The following is a 17,413-nucleotide window of genomic DNA, read 5'->3' on the forward strand; positions in this document are numbered from 1 at the left end:
GCGAAAAACGACTAAGGCATAAAGTGTATGCGATGATGGTTTATACCCTTGTGCGTAGAGTAAAACATATGCGGAGGCCGACATATGGAGGGCACACATAAAGGGCGTGTTAAAGTTATTATGGGGGTCGGCTGGAGAGCCACCGCCCACACCACATATGCGCAGGAAGGCATATATATTACCAAGCGTTGGAGTCATTTATCATCAAGGAACTCACACTTGAAGCTCGCACAAGGAAGAGAGGTAAAAGAGTGCGCAAATTTAAGAGGTAGTGCGCATACCTCATGCGCAAGTCTTGAAGGTGCACTTGGAGTGTCTCTTGGAGTCGGTTGTGGGTTGGGCAAGGTGTGCCCGGGTTAGTGCGAATGTGCATATTTTGTGTAGGACTTGGCAAAGGGATTCTAGGTGGCTCGGGTGAGCACCGCCCTTCGTGCAAGAGGTGAACAAGACTGTAAAAGGCAAGGTTGCCTCTCTTTGTAAATTTGGTTAAGTGTGAGACTTGGTTTGGCCAAGACACACTTGTATATTGTAAACTGATATTCTTAATATATTGTTGGGCAGACTCACATTACGGGGAGTTTCCCCTCCCCTTTATACTATTGCAATTGTTGATGTTCTTATTATAATTGCTATGGATAATGAATGAGTATGGGCTTCATTAAGTATAAAGGATAATTGCATGTTTACTTGGTTGCGAAACACAAGCTAAGTAATGTTAAAGTGAAAGTAGGCGTAGTCCATGAATGTTAGTATTGGTGAAGAGAAAGCATTCGGTGGTGCCGCACCTTGCTACAAGCGGTTGGAAGACTACCGCAGGTGTGGGGCTGTGACATGTTGTATGGGAGAAGGTGTAGAGTACCCATAGATTGGAATAATCTGGTTAATAAGTTAGCATTGGGTCCTGATATGCTAGCAGAAATGGTGAACGCTATCAAGAAAGTTTGACAAAATTTAAGAGCGGCCCAAGATAGACAGAAGGTGTATGCAGATAAAAAGAGGACATACAGGGAATTTCAACTAGGATATCATGTTTATCTAAGAGTGAAGCCCCAAAAAATTTCCTTACAGTGGCGGGGTTATGCTAAATTAGCGCCCTGATATTGCGGGCCCTTTCAAGTCTTGGAACGAGTTGGGCCGGTGGCCTATAGGTTTGCGCTACGAAGCCACATTCAGGTTCAGAATGTATTTCACGTATCTTTACTAAAGAAATATGTGTATAACCCTCAACACATTATTGATTGGGGAAATATTCAGGTAAACAATTTAATGGATATAATACTGGATATATTGTTTTTTTTTTTTTTTTTACGGAAGTAACTGAGAATTGTTTTTATGGTGTAGGTCGAACCGGAAGGAGAGTTCCTAGTAGAACCTCTTCGTATTCTCGATCATCGGGAAACCAACTTGTAGAAGTGAGCCATCACCTAGGCTAAAGTATAATGGAAGCACTTTGGATCGGAAGAGGCCACTTGGGAAGAGGAGGAATTTATGCGGAAAGCTTATCCAACATTGTTTTATGAAAGTAGATAGAACACGAGGGACAATGTTCCTCATATGGGGGGAGATGTAACACCCCAAGTTGCATAAAAATTACTGAGACTACTAAGTTGTTTTTTACTAAATGTTATTTTAGGTTTTATTACATTTTTATGTTAAATATTAATTGACAGAGGATGGGTTACCAAGAAACATACATTGAGATTACCTAAATTATTGGTAGTACTACTTTAACAAGAATACATTTTTTTGCGTTTAATTAAAAGAAATGGTTGCCAAGAAACAGTTACCCTCTACCTGAGAAGGGAAATATAGAGAGGGGAAGAGGAGAAAAAAGGCTATCCTAGAGCTGGGTGGAACAAACCACTAGGAAAGTTGCTTAACACAGTCAATAAGAGAGTATATAGATTGAGGCTGGACGGGAATCCTGAGGCCCATAGTACTGACTATAATTGGAAAAATCTAGTGTGAAAGACAGAAGGTGCTCGAGGGAGAGTCTAGACGTGATTTCTAGACTCGTGGCTGGAAGGAGAGACCTTCTTATTGCATTTCCATTGTAGGTTAACAAATCAAGTAAGGTAGCAAGCTTCTAAAGATTTATTACTATACTATAAATATGATTACTTGAATTACAGGATTAACAGATGATTAATGTAAAGATTTTATGCTGGACTATAGATATTATTATGTGAATTGTAGGTACACAAACATGTGGCATAGAAGGCTTACTACTAAACTAATAGCCATGGATTTTTATTAAATGCTCAATAAATAATGGATAAACTAAATGATTACAGTGGAATTATTTTTTTTACAGAATAAGAAAATAAGATAAATTGTAGAGCAGTATCACTGACAATATACTGATATAGATCCTAGAATACATTCATGTGAAGATAACTTATCAATAAAGCAAAGGAAAGCATAAATAGCTTTTCGGACGAAACGTACAATAATCATAAAGTCTAGTGGAACAGAAAGATTAAAATTCGTCCAAATATGAAACAATTTCCTAATCTGAGTTAAGTAAACAGTTAACACAGAATGGAAGCAAAACGCTTACCATTACAGGACTTTACAATGAATAAAAGCTATATAAAAAATTGTAGGTAATGCTACAAGAACATTTAGTAAGAAATTATCACTTTTAAATAAATATAGTGCCTCTATCAACCATGTTGCAGAACACCGATGCACAGGAAAGGTGAGAATGATGTAAACATTCATATAACACGATTAAACTGAAAAAGCGTGTATTTCTAATCAAATTTAGAAACTATGAAGCAGTCGATGCCATCAGTACAGTCGATTGGAGGCATGCTCGGCCTCTCCTTAAATTAATTGAGAAAGTTATTACAACACATCCCACAAAGTAAAATGGAAACAAACTCTTAGAAACCCACTTCCGGTAATCGCTGAGCGTAGTTATTCATTTCTCAAAACTTACATTTCAAAAGGGAATTTTCGACAACCGAAGCTTGTCAAATAACCAGAAATAAAAGTTAAAGAACCTGTGCTTATAATTAATAACCTAAATTCACTTATAAGGGGAAAACCCTCCACATAAAATCCTTAAACGATTTAAGTCCGGAACAGTAATCAAAAGAATCAGCTCCAACCTGGAAATCAACCAGAATTCAGTAATCTCTTATGAGTTTAATGGCCGCAGTCCTAATCAACAGACCTCCCGAAAAGTTGCTTACCTGTAAATAGAGGTCAATAGTATGTTAAAGCTAGTGGAGGTAAAACCCTTGTTCATTTATATAAATGGAATAATAACCAAGGAAGAGTCTTACCTGAATCAAAGTCATGGCCTCGGTGAGTCGCCTACCTGTAAAGCAAGATGAGACTCAGTTATGAAATGAGAGGTTAACGCAAGCAAAAAGACTAGAAGGAAAACCCTTTACGAGTAAGAGACTAAGATAGGACTGCCACCCTGAATTTCTCACTGTGGAAGTATACTTGGTTCTGATGACCCTTGCTGCCTTTTGCCTTCCACCATCTCTGAAGCTTCATGGGCCATTCTTGCATAACGACAAAAGACCATTAGAATAGGTTTAAAGCAGAAACCCAATCAAGAACAGACCTTCAAGCCCGAGCAATGGAAGTTCAACATTTTCTCCACTGTAAGGCATACCTGTTCTGTGGGTTCAACAACCTCCACTGTTTCAACCATTGGAGCATACTGTAACCGGTTGGTGACTTCGCATCGCAGAGCAACACGAGACAAAGGAGAAACTACAACAATGAGACCTCCAAGGTTCGGGCGCGAAGAATCGGTTAGAGGGATAAACCCTACCCATCCCTCACCATCAGATCGAGGACTTAAGATCAATGGTGGAAAGTCGTTACAGATGGCATGATTGAACGAGAGTACTGACCCAAATAACAACTGCCCACCGCATGTTGCTAAGGACGAGTGTCGATACAACATAGTACACCATGAATCAATGTGCATAATAAACCCGGAGGATCCCCAGCCAGATCTCCTCACCTGTCCATTAAATTAACATTTATTTGTATTCGAAAAATGTGTATGGTATTTATGTCATCCGTATTTCACTGTGGATTGATATATATATATATATATATATATGTATATATGTATATATGTATATATGTATACATATATACATATCTATATATATATATGTATATATGTATATATGTATACATATATACATATATATATATATATATATATATATATATATATATATATATATATATATATATATATATATATATATATATATATATATATATATCAGCGAATGGTTAGGTGCCAATGGTTTTGATATAAGATTTTTTTTTTTTTTGGTTATTTTTTAAAGATTTATATAGAGTTTGTGGTTTAGCTGTTACAACAATATTTAGCAAAAATTTTCACTTTCGCGTGATACATTTTTCTACTTTTTTAATCAAGAAGATTTTCACTATATATGGTATGGTTTTTCATTTGTGAATTGCAATGGTTTTATTTTTCTTATGATAGATCAAACCAAGAACATTTTGTGATGGTGGGATACATCATATAAAAGATATTTTTGTTGAGATGAATATTTTGTGATGGTGGGATATATTATATGAAATATATTTTTGTTGAGATGTGATGTATCAATTTTTTTTTTTTCTTTTCTGTGTGGTGTTTCATATCCTCAGGACTTGTGTGTTTGCGGTGTTTCACTCCATTTGATAATTTTTCTTTATGACATTTCACACTCCACCATTTTTTGGTCATGACCTTTCACACGTTGTTTTGTTTTCTTTGGGTATTTCACACCCTTTAAAAGTTTTTTTCTTTGTAACATTTCATTTTTATGGAAATTCGCTTTCTTGTAATATATTGCACCACATCTTATTTTTTATGTGACATATTGTATCTTGGAAAAAAATTCTTGGTACCTATGTATTTTTGGAAATTTGCATTCTTGTAATATATTGTATCTCATCTTATTTTTCATGTGAGCTATGAAACCAAATTCGTCCAAAACAGGCCACGTGTCTGAATCCCACGAATCCAACACGATTCAATGGGAATTCTAATCCAAAAATGGGACACGACATGTCTTAATGGGACATGATCGAATCTTTGTCGTGTCCCATTAGGACACCTCGTGTCCCAATTTTGGGATTCGAATCCCAAAAAAATGAGGGTTTATGAGGTTTATGATGGTTTATGAGGGTTATTTTTGTTAGAACTGTACTGGCAGCTATGTACCCATAAGGATTTTCCAAGACTTGATTTATTTTAGTACTTGTCATGATTGCATTACCAAGGAGTGTTAATAGGATCAGTTGATCCACACTGGTACAAATGTTTAGTCTTCAAACCAGTAGCTGAACTAGATTAGGGGGCTAGTTCAGACCCATTCACAACTGGTTTGGTACTGACACCAGTTGGTTCACACCAATTCAAACACTAATGGACTGTGGGAACACCAATGGTTCTGGGAAAGGGAATGAAAAATAATGGGAAAAGAGAAAACCCTTCCTCCTCACTCCCAAACCCTGAAATGCACAAACTTTACATATTGGTGCCTAATGGTTAAGATATACCTATGTGTGTGTGTGTGAATCATTAAATTCTACATATTTTGTGTTTTTTTAGTAGACTCGTTCACGGGCCTGTTCCGGTTTTGTACCAGTCTGACTGTTGGTTGGTTCTGGTTCTAATAACATTGACTAAGTGTGGACAAAATCAGATTACTGATGTCGAAGTATATATTATATTATTTTAGCACAACCTTAGATATCATCAAGTCTTTACCATTAGACATGTTATCTTTTAACACTGCATTCTGCCACCAATGTCTCCACTACTAGTGATTCTCTATATGCATGATTTGTCCATGCTATTGACATTATGTGGTTTAGAATTTGATAAGTAAAACTGTTGGGAACCTATCTACATTACAGTAAAACTAACATCTAGATGAAGATCTATGTTTGAAATCAATGAATTTGTATCATTAATGATAATTTGTGTAAGAAATATCTAATTTTTAATATTATAATAATAATAATAATAATAATAATAATATATAATGAATACTACGTGTCCTGATCTAGGGGTCAACGTGTCCGAATCTGACACTCGAATCCCCTTATCTTGAATCCCCGTGTCAGGTGACTTAGCATGTGACATATTGTATCTGGAAAAAAAATCTTCCTTACCATGTATTGCATGGACCCAAATTTCTTAATGCAACATGTCATGTCTCCTCAACTATCTCAACTTTGTGACCAAAGAGAAGTTTGAATTTTTTTTTTTTTTTTGAAAAGCTTAGCTTTTTGTTTTCATCTTCCAAAAATTTCTTCCTTTATGATGTTTTGAGCTTAATTTTTTTTAATTATAAAACCCCACATCACCTCAATTTTCCCTTCTCCACAATGTGATACATTTCCAAGATATTTCCATCTCTTTAAATCAATCACATTTGAAAATTTAATTTCATGTCATACATTGTTCAACTATAATTTTTCTTTTTTCACAATGAACTTTTTTATGATTTTTTTTTTCCAAGATATTTCCATCTCTTTAAATCAATCACATTTGAAAATTTAATTTCATGTCATACATTGTTCAACTGTAATTTTTCTTTTTTCACAATGAACTTTTTTATGATTTTTTTTTTCCTTCTTTACTTTTTCTTTCGATGAATTTTTTTTTTATCATTATATCTTTTTGTTGCAACACATTATATCTTTCATTAAAAATATATATAAAAAATAGAATACAGTTTTTTTCATGACAAGAAGTTTTGTCCTTTATGGCGTGTGGCAGGAAAGTTGTTTCAACAAGATACATAACGTTGTTTCAAGATACATAACGTATTGACAAAAATCCTTTTGTATACAATATACTAAGAAAAAATATTTTTTATGCAAAACATTACACTTTCCCCAACTTTTTCCTTCATAATCAACTATTCATTTTATGTTATATGAAATATCTTTTTTACATGATACTATGTAAATGACTATTCATTTATAGTATTAGATGATGATAGACTGACAACTTTTTTATTCATTTATAGTATTAGATGATAATAGAGTGACAACTTTTTTGAGTTTTCTAAGTTTTTGTGGAGACCATTTTATGTTACATGAAATATCTTTTTTACATTTCTCCATTTTATATTATATGAAATATCTTTTTTACATGGTACTATGTAAATGACTATTCATTTATAGTATTAGATGATGATAGAGTGACAACTTTTTGATTCATGTATTAGATGACGATAGAGTGACAACTTTTTTGAGTGTTCCAAGTTTTTGTGGAGACAAAGCTATCTACACGGGACATTAAGATTGCTATGTTTTATTTTTGTGATGGTAGTTTATTAAATCTGTAGATTCTTATACATGATGGTAGCGACTAAATTCTACTATATATTAGTTTTTAATTATATAAATATTAACTCTCTTTTTTTTCTTTTTAAAAAATGTAAATTATATAAAATTTAAATAAAAATATTATATAATGTATATCATATCATATATGTTATATATACCAAACCAAATCAATCTTTTTTAAATATAATATAAATTAAAATATATATAAATTTTATAATTATATAATTTTGCACCTTCGTATAACATAACCTCCTCATTTAAGATACCTTGAAAGTTTAACGATAACCTCCTCATTTAAGTTTGAGTCTCATTACCCGAATATATTGTAAATGTTTAATATATATATAATTCCGTAAATTAAATCGAAATCTTTCTTTTTATAAAATTTCGCACCCCTCTAATAATAAATTATTAATTACTCTAAAAGCTGGACTGTTGAGGCTGTATACTAAATTGCTCGAAATAGAAACACTTACTAGTTGTAGTATCTATGAATTATTGATTATTCTGAATGCTACACTGTTGATGCTGTATAATATAAACAGTAAGCCAGCTTTGTGATAAAGCGTGGACTTTGTACGAGGTACCTATGCTCTAGAAATTAAATTAAGCGCACATATTGTACTTCCACGGCAAACGCAGATTCCGTACACTTGCATGTGTCATATAAAAGAAACCACAAAGAGCCTATTAAATAAGACCTAGTCTAACGAGGCTTAGGAGTTGTTCGGAAAGTTATGGAAATTTTGGTTATATTTAGGGAAAATTTGGCAATGATTTTTGTTAATCCAAGTTATAGTTGTTAAACTTCAAAATTTTAGGTGTCCTAGAAGTTTTTGATGGTGCTGAATCTATTTCCATCATCAAGAACACGATTCAAACACTGCCTCTACAAGATTTTTTGAAAATTTTTTGCCGGGATTCCAGCAACTTTTGGCCGGCAATTCCTCAGCAGCTTCAGTAAACAAATCCATTAAATAAGGCTTTCTCTACGGGGCTACAATTTAGCCTATATCTTTTTGGTATATGTTTAGTTTTTTTTCAAAAAAAATATATTGAATCATTTTTTATGTTGGAAATGGATTCTGCAACATTTTAAGTTATGGGCATTTAAATTTTCAATTTTAATATATATAATCTAAATTTCCAATTTTTTTTTTCCAAATTTTATGAAAATTATTTAAATTTTCCATTATTTTCCAGAGGAAAAAAAAATATTTATAACCTCATTAAACTACTCTTTAAATTAAATATTAAAATTTGGAATTTGAAGGGACAAGTAGCTCATCAAGACCCACGTTTCAGCGGGCCAAAAATTGACGTTGGCAGCGAACGGTTTTCTTAAAAGCAGGCAGCGCAGACGGGGGAGCCGGGAGCAAGCGTTCTCGCCAATAGAACTCTCGGAATGCTTTTATAGCACGCTTTCTTTTCCTTTTTCCATATCAACCACATGCAGATCTCTCAATTCAATTGCAATAAGTCAGAGTGGTTGCATGTGCCTCCCCTGCAAATGGATTACTTATATTACACTGCATTGGTTTTTTGCGGCCACTTCATGAATAGAAAATCCATATACATAATTTATGACCTGTGATTATAAGTTAGCCTCGTGGATATGGAAGGCGTCGGTGCATTTAACTTAATGTGAATAGTTGAAGCTAACCCTAGCCTGTATAAATAGTACATGTTCGTAGTACGGGAAGAGATTGGAGGGTTTTTAAGTACATAGAGAAATGACTTTAATGAAGAACTTGATGATGGGAGCTGCAATGATGTCATTTTTTGTGCTAAGACTGCCATTTTTTGTGCTAAGACTGCCAGCGTTGATAGCCGCATGTTACATTTTATGGAGGGAGCGACGCTTCTGGAACTATGCGTGAGTTACTTGATAAGAAATGCAGAAGACAAAAGTTTGGATCAAACACACGGGAGCTCACAGGTGCAGATCACCAGGAGCTCCCTCCAGCAAATGCATTCGCTTCATATTATTCATTAATCATCAGAAATTAAATAGATACATAGGCATAAAACAGATTCCTAATTAATAGGAACTGAATGTCAAATAAGGAGCAAATCATAACTACTAACCTATTCTCCATTAATTTCTAACATCCCCCCTTAATGGAGAAAGGGATTTTTAAACACACCTAAAGTATCCCTAAACAAATCAAACTTTAGTCTTCCTAGTGGCTTGAGTACATTGGGCGAATAACCAATTTCAACTGACTTTGAACTCTAGTTGCCACTGTTGCACTCCTGCAAACAATACTAAGAGCACCCGCACGCTCCCCATATAGCCCCATATTTTTGCATAACTCTGAGCAATAAAACATTCACCACCATCTCCTAAAAACAAACGAACAGAGTATGCATCTGCATCAAGGCTTCCACTGGCAAATCCCTGATAAGCACTGTCGAAAAATGGCAGCAGACGTTTTGATCTTACTAATTGCCGAATTCCTACCCATTGGTCTTGTGTAGGATCTATACCAGTGGGATTATGTGCACATGCATGAAGGAGCACTATAGTTCCAGGTGGAGCTGCTTGTAAATCTTCAAGCATACTTTGGTAATCAAGCCCACGTGTTCTGGGATCATAATAGCGATATGTCTTCACACTCAATCCTCCAAGAGTAAAGATCTTGGGATGATTGCCACATGTGGGTACTGGTATATAAATGATGCGTTGGCTATAATGCTTTGCCAGAAACTCAGCTCCAACCCTGAGTGAACTTGTTCCAGACAAGCATTGTGCAGTGGCAACCCTTTTCTCCGCAATAGCAGGACTTCCATCACCAAGTATCAGCTTTGCACTTAGTTTGTTGAACTGCGCAAGACCAGTTATGGGCAAATACTCCTTATATAGAGATCTGTCTTGAATTAAGAGCTCCTCTGCTTGTCTGACAACATTTAGGACGAGAGGTTTTCCTTCCTTAGTTCGAAACGCCCCAACACCCAAATTTAATTTCACAGGGCTCGGATCTTTGTTATAGGCAACTGTCACCCCAAGAATCGGATCCTCTGGAGCCTGTTCCAAATATTGGAATGCAGAGACTGCAGAACCCGCAGTTGGCTGAAAACTAAGATCCCCATATCTATCTGACTGCCCCTCCATTAAAGTTGCACCTAATTGCCTCACTAGCGATTCAATTCTCCGACCTGCAACACTTAAAAGAATCGGATCCTCTGTTTTGTAACACTCGTCTGTCCCATCATCGACCTCAATAGGGGTGTCCACAAGTTTGGCCTTAACAACATCATCGACCGGCTATATGTCCACAAAGGCAAACTTATTTCTGTCTTCACATATATAAGAAAATTCTGGGGTATTTATTTCTTGAGCCAACTTGTAGAGTCCGTCTTCATTTGAAGACTTATTTGACGTCAACAAGGCTTGCTGAGGCGTACTTTTCACATTCAACTTGTAGAGTCCTCCTATGCAAATACCTGTAGCAATGGGCTTCATCTGATCCAACAAATCTTTAATAATGCAATAAGATTTAAAAAATTCTACCTTGAGGTCCTGATCTGTAATCTTGGACACAGAAATCAAGTTCTTCTTAATGCCAGGAACATACCACACATCAGATATATTCCTGATCTTACCATCAGGCAGAGTAACAAGGACATCTCCATGTCCCTTGATCTTGTACCCACTATTGTCTCCAAGATAGACTTTTGCTCTAGTGTTGGATTCTTTAAAATTTCTGAACCATTGCTTTTTACCTGACATATGCGAGGAGGCTCCAGAATCCACGATCCAAATATCTGATTCATCCTCCTCAGTAGCAGTGTCACCCTCGGCCATAAATAGTTTAACATCCAGATTCTGATCTGGGTCTGTATCTGAGTCTGCATCTGCCAAATGACCTGCATGCCTTTTCTGATTGTACCTCTCTTGATTTGCCTTCTTCTTGCGACAAAATTTAGCAATATGGCCTATCTTACCACAATAAAAACATTCAAGAGCAGAGTCATTTCTATACGAGGTCATACCTTGTGGTGTCATTTCTGATGTGTTGCCCCTCCTCTGATCAGCCATCGCTCTCCCTTTTGGCTTGAACTTTGTTATCAATGCAAGATCTGGATCTTGAGGCTTGAGAGACGACCTCCTTTCCTCTTCATGTAGCAAAATTCCAGTAAGCTCTTCAAAACTTCGAGGCTTTTCCCTTGCATTCAATCCAGTTATAAACATCTGATAGTCATCTGTCATGCCGTTCATGGTGATTGTCACCAGATCATCATTTGCCACGGTTTGACCGATATCAGATAGTTTATCTTTAACTTCCTTTATCCGAGATAAGAATGACGAAACAGACTCATTTTCCTCCATCTTGATTGAGAGGATCTTCTTCCTGAGGAACAAGGTTCGACTGGTGTTCTTGATTTCATACATGTCTTTGAGAGTTGTCCAAATCTCATTCGCTGTCTTGCAATCTCGAATATGAGGGATGATGCAATCTTTAACTGAGAATTTTAGTAGGACCTTTGCCTTCAGCGCCCTTTTCTCCCATTCTTGAATTGTTGCATTCGTTCCACCATTTGCAACAGTTGGCTTACCTTCATCACCGATGACAATGCTGTAGGTATTCTGACCTTCAAGCAAAGTCTGAAGCTTAAATTTCCAATTTATGTAATTGGAACCATCCAATTTGCTGCTTTCATTTAAATAATCTGCCATCTGAGAATTCATCTTGAAAAAAAAACAGGTTACCCCGGCAACTTAAAAAAAACAGATCCTCAGCAGCAACTCCTCTGGCTGGCCCGCAACAGTGAGTCCACTCTGTCACGCAGCGGCGTCTTCCTCGGCAGTTCCGGCTTCCTGCGGCCTCCTCAATAGTCCCGCCCTCTTTTACAGTGCCCTCCGGCCTCCTCGACAGTCCCGACCGCCTCTCTTTGCATGGAGCAGCGATCCTCTAGCGATCTCGACAAACAGTGACGGCAACAACACATTCACTATCAATCTCAACAGGCTGTAGCTCTTCGGCTTCTCTGGTTTGGCGAAACTCTTAATGGCATCTCCACTGCGTTTTGGCCTTGTCTAGCGCATTTAGCACCTCTAGCTGCCTTTCTGGTTTCCCCATGATCGATCCTCAAACTGGAATAACTGGAATCCTCGATCCTGGATTTGAATATATAATCCTCTGTACTGTAGACTGACAAAGTTCCAGAAATTCCTTTAGCTTTCAGACTCTGAAACGAGTTGTCAGAAACCCAATTGTGCCTTCCAAACCTTGGCTTTCCTGCAGTCAAGATTATGTAATGGATGACTGAAAAATTGCTTCTGACCTCGTACGCTGCAAAGGGAAATCGCCTCTGGAGATCAGTCTGATTTGGGTTTCTCTACGCTGCGTAGAGCACGCATCAAAAGGAGACAGAAGAAGGAGGAGTTGTGAAAGGTGAGATCGAACCGGGAACTTCCAGAAGATGGGAAGAAAGCCCTCGAATGATCTGGTATCACACAAAATATCGATTCAAGAATATCGATTTCCACGAGCAACCCAAAGCGCAGAGGGTCACCTTTCCGATCAGGGCTGGATCGTATGCCGAGGAGCAGCTTGGGCTGACATTATAATGCCAACAATTACGCCAAACAGCCCCAGTGCACTCCCAAAAATTTCAATAACTAAAATTTTCACAAACAGTGAAGAATTTTGGGCATCTGCAAGTGCACAGCTACTTCCGATTATGCCAACACAAACCCCGCAAACTAGATTGGCAAAACCCACGATGATTCCAGATGCAAATATGGCAAATCCTGCTCTCATTGCCTCTGGTGCAAATATGTTCGTAGATGGAACACTCTCTAGCTTTGTCTGTAGAATGATTGCCACAATAACACCATATATGGCCACAGCTTCACAGAAAATTACACTGATAAGATTTTTGGATGTAATACGCGGAGCCTTAATTGCCGCACCGATAAGACTACTTCCTGTTGTATATATGCCCCAGGCAGTGCCCAATACAGAAACCCCAATCGCTATGCCAATACCCACTGCAGAATATGCATAGGCCGAGGAGCAGCTTCAACGCTGTTCGATCCACCCTTCTCCACGGATTTCACGCGAGCAACAATCACGGATCGACTGTGAGCTCAAGAACGCCGACCACCGATCTCCTCCGATCAACACAATAAAACCGGCCTCAACTATGGCCTCCTTCACACCAGATCTCCACAATCACGGAGACAGTCACTGCCATCACTCAGCTTACAATATCAGCAACCCTGAAGCTCTGATACCATGATAAGAAATGCAGAAGACAGAAGTTTGGATCAAACACACGGGAGCTCACAGGTGCAGATCACCAGGAGCTCCCTCCAGCAAATGCATTCGCTGCATATTATTCATTAATCATCAGAAATTAAATAGATACATAGGCATAAAACAGATTCCTAATTAATAGGAACTGAATGTCAAATAAGGAGCAAATCATAACTACTAACCTATTCTCCATTAATTTCTAACATTACTTGTTTCATATATGCAAGTTACCCGAGAATACTGGGTTTCATTTCTCAAAGCAGGGAAGTGATTGGACTTTGCTACGTTATTATGATTGTCAAGCAAGCTTAACTACATTCCTATGTCGAAATGTTGTCGAAAAACCCTAATCTTTTTAAATAGTAATATGGTGAAAACGCTCCGTTAGTTTCTCATAAAAATATAGAAATGCCGAGCTTGAGTTTTCAAATAATGATTGGTTTCTGCTATCGGGTAGATTAATTGGCTCTCTTGTATCAGGTAGATTAAGTAAGATATTATGTAAAAGTTACTTTTGTTAGTTAGTAAATATATATATATTTTATCACCTGGTGAATCGGTGATTTTGAGACTTTCGTTAATATTTTTATAGTAAATTTGATTAACATGTGTAAAATCCAATAATTAATGATTTTAACATTTTTCGTTAATATTTTTATAGTAAATTTGATTAACATGTGTAAAATCCAATAATTAATGATTTTAACATTTAGATTAAGGAAAATATTATAGGAGTTTGGTGTATTAATATTGCTATGGAAAATTTGATGAATATGAGTAAAGTGAAATAAATTATGATTATTAGATGGATAATATTATTAAGAAATTATATATATAAAAAGTCAAATAGTTTATTTTAAACTTTTCTAACCAATTTTGAAATATTTCATGATATATAATATTTTGGAATACAGTTAAGGTTGTTAATATTGTTATTAGAAATTTAATTAATATAAATAAATTAGAAATATCTAAATTTTAAATATGTATTATGGCAATTAGGTTAGTTAATATTATTAGAAAATTTGATAAATATGGATAAAGCCAAGCAGTTGGATTTGAACTTGTTACATCCAATTTTTACAACATCCCAATTTTTATAACATCTCATAATCTACAATCATTGTAAATTCAACATATAAAAAAAAATGCAGCGGAAGAACTCTCACAATGTACAATGTAGCCACTGCTAATTGGCAGTTTGGCCAAACATTTGCTACCTCAATTAACTTCTTGCTTACCTTGAATTTTTGAGATACTTCTGAATTTTCAATATACATAAATTCAAATTTCAAGATATTCCTTATGTTGCATGAGTTTTTAGAACTAGGGAATGTTGAGAGTTTGGGTAAAGACTAGAGGTTTCTCTAAAATTTAGAAGAAACAGTTAATTTGGAACATAATATTATATAATATAAAATATAAAATATAAAAATATAAAAAATGCTTTCTTAATTATATAATTTATAAAATAATCAAACTTAATATTGAATCAAAATATTCAAATATTAAAATTAATTTAAATATATAATCTCTCTTATATATAGATATATTCTTTGGGTGTCTCTCTCTGTGAATCTCTCCCTTTTATATATAAAAAATATTAAAATGTCATGTTCATTATGACACATGTCGAGTCTTTGAAACAATTTGGCTTAAAAATACAAATGAACAACTTTAGATATGTTTCTCTAGTTATTCTTAAGAGAAAAAGTAAAACAACTCTAATGTTTAATCATTGACTGTCACATACAATATGCACACACAATTTTTTGCGATATATATACATAAATAACAAAAGAAATACTCATCAGCATGACATCCCAGATATCACCCTTACATCAAAATGCCACATGCATCAAGAGATTGCTCCAGTTTCTCAATTAAGGATATCGCTGTTAAGGATGTCTTTGGCCTTTCTCGTTGCGAAGGTTTCATCTTAGGCTCATGTTTTGTGGGTAGTTCAGCATATTTCTCTACCGACTTTGTATTCCTTAACCCCATGGAATGATGGAACTAAAAAAAAATAGTTTTCAAAGCTTCCAGAACTCTCCCAAGTTCCCATTGCAACTCCCACTGAAAATGGAACGTTCTCATATAGTTCCAAAGCTTACGGGAGCACGAGAACCATTGAAATGGGTTTCCCAACTCTTAGGAGTGGTTCCCATGTAACAGAGGATATTCCTAAATTTGCAATAGACATAAGTTCAGATTTAATGCATTCATTTTGAAATTTGGTTCAAAAATTTTGATTAAATTAAGGTCATCCTTCTAATAAATGGCATGGTTGCAGGCATTAATGCTCGTTCTACTCATATGCTAGTTTGCTATATTTACTGTAATCGTAGTCTTGATAAAGTGTACAGTTTGATATTTTAATTTTTGATACAATGTTTGGGTGTATATGGAAAGGCTTGTGCCCAAAGAAAGTTGCATTAGCATATGAATATGATTATATTTGTGTGTATTATATGCCTTTTCTAAAATGGTTTTTAAAATCTTATTTAAAATTGGTTTCGAAAATAGTTTTTGTTTAAAACGTTTCAGAAAAATTTATTTTAACTTGGGTAAGAAAAGTAAGGAAATTAAAGTTTCTATTTTTGGATTATTATAAAATACTAAAACATTCATTTAAGTTTCTATTTTTGGATTATTATAAAATACTAAAACATTCATTTGATATGTAGGAATTTACAGGGTAAGTTTCTCAGATAGAACACCAAAGGACACTGCTCACAAAAAAATCACAGATCAATACACTAGTATTCTTGACGTGGTTAAAACCCTCAAAGAGGGAAACAGTCCACGACCTAAGACAACATGGCCACTTCAGACAATTTATTAATAAAAGAAAGAAAATTTACATAAGCTTCTCTCATGAATGGTCACCTTACAAATGACCCTTCATGCTCTTTAAATAGAGATCATGGACTAATCGGGTGTTAAGCCACAAATCATGTGTCGGTAATACCTATAAGAGAATGAACTATCAGATCACCTCATGTCTAGAACATATCATGACCGTCAGATTGTAAGTTACAAAAGTACATAGCAAAAAAACACACTTTACCTAATTCTACACTAGACCAAGTTATACTTAACTATTTCCTATATGTCAGAATATCCTAACATCCCCCCTTAAGAACAACTTGGGATAGGATTAAAAGATTTACAAATATGACACAATAGGAGAACGAAGGAGGCATTAGAGCCTATTCCCCCTTAGTGACAACTTTCTAAACTCCAACCATAAATCGAAGTTTAGTAAACTTCACCTCTATGAGAGCCTTTGTAAAGATGTCTGCAACTTGATCATCGGTTGAACAATATTGCACTTCAAGAACATGGTCATGAATGAGCTTTCTGATGAAGTGCATGTGTAGTTCAATGTGTTTTTTTCGCTGATGTTGGATTGGATATGTGCATAGTTGAATGGAACTTTGATTATCACACCAAAGTGTAGTCGGATGTTACTACTGAAAGCCAAACTCTAACAAGATCTGACGAAGCCACATGGCTTCCTTACTAGCTTCTATGATGCCATGAGACTGCTTCTGTTGAAGAAAGAGAAACGACACTTTGATTCTTGCAAGCCCATGTAATAGGCCTAGAACCAAGAGTGAAGACATAACCTGCAGTAGACTTTCGATCATCAGGGTCAGTAGCCTAATCAAAATCAGTGAAACCAACCAATAGAGGAGATGCTTCTGCACTGTAATGAATCCCAAACTGAATTGTACCTCAAATATAACGAAATATTCTTTTAGTTTCTTTCCAATGACTTTCAC

At 35.6% G+C, this 17,413-nt stretch overlaps 2 pseudogenes; both read right to left on the bottom strand.

The window, feature by feature from the left end:
• Window positions 1-9,553: 9,553 nt before the first annotated feature.
• Window positions 9,554-10,501, bottom strand: LOC149248391 (aspartate aminotransferase 3, chloroplastic pseudogene; annotated as a pseudogene).
• Window positions 10,502-12,887: 2,386 nt separating this feature from the next.
• Window positions 12,888-13,563, bottom strand: LOC149248392 (V-type proton ATPase subunit c''2 pseudogene; annotated as a pseudogene).
• Window positions 13,564-17,413: the final 3,850 nt, after the last annotated feature.

This window comes from Pinus tabuliformis, chromosome 7 (assembly GCF_031772625.1).
Source record: "Pinus tabuliformis cultivar Carrire ecotype Pingquan chromosome 7, CPIR1, whole genome shotgun sequence".
NCBI classification, from domain to species: domain Eukaryota; kingdom Viridiplantae; phylum Streptophyta; class Pinopsida; order Pinales; family Pinaceae; genus Pinus; species Pinus tabuliformis.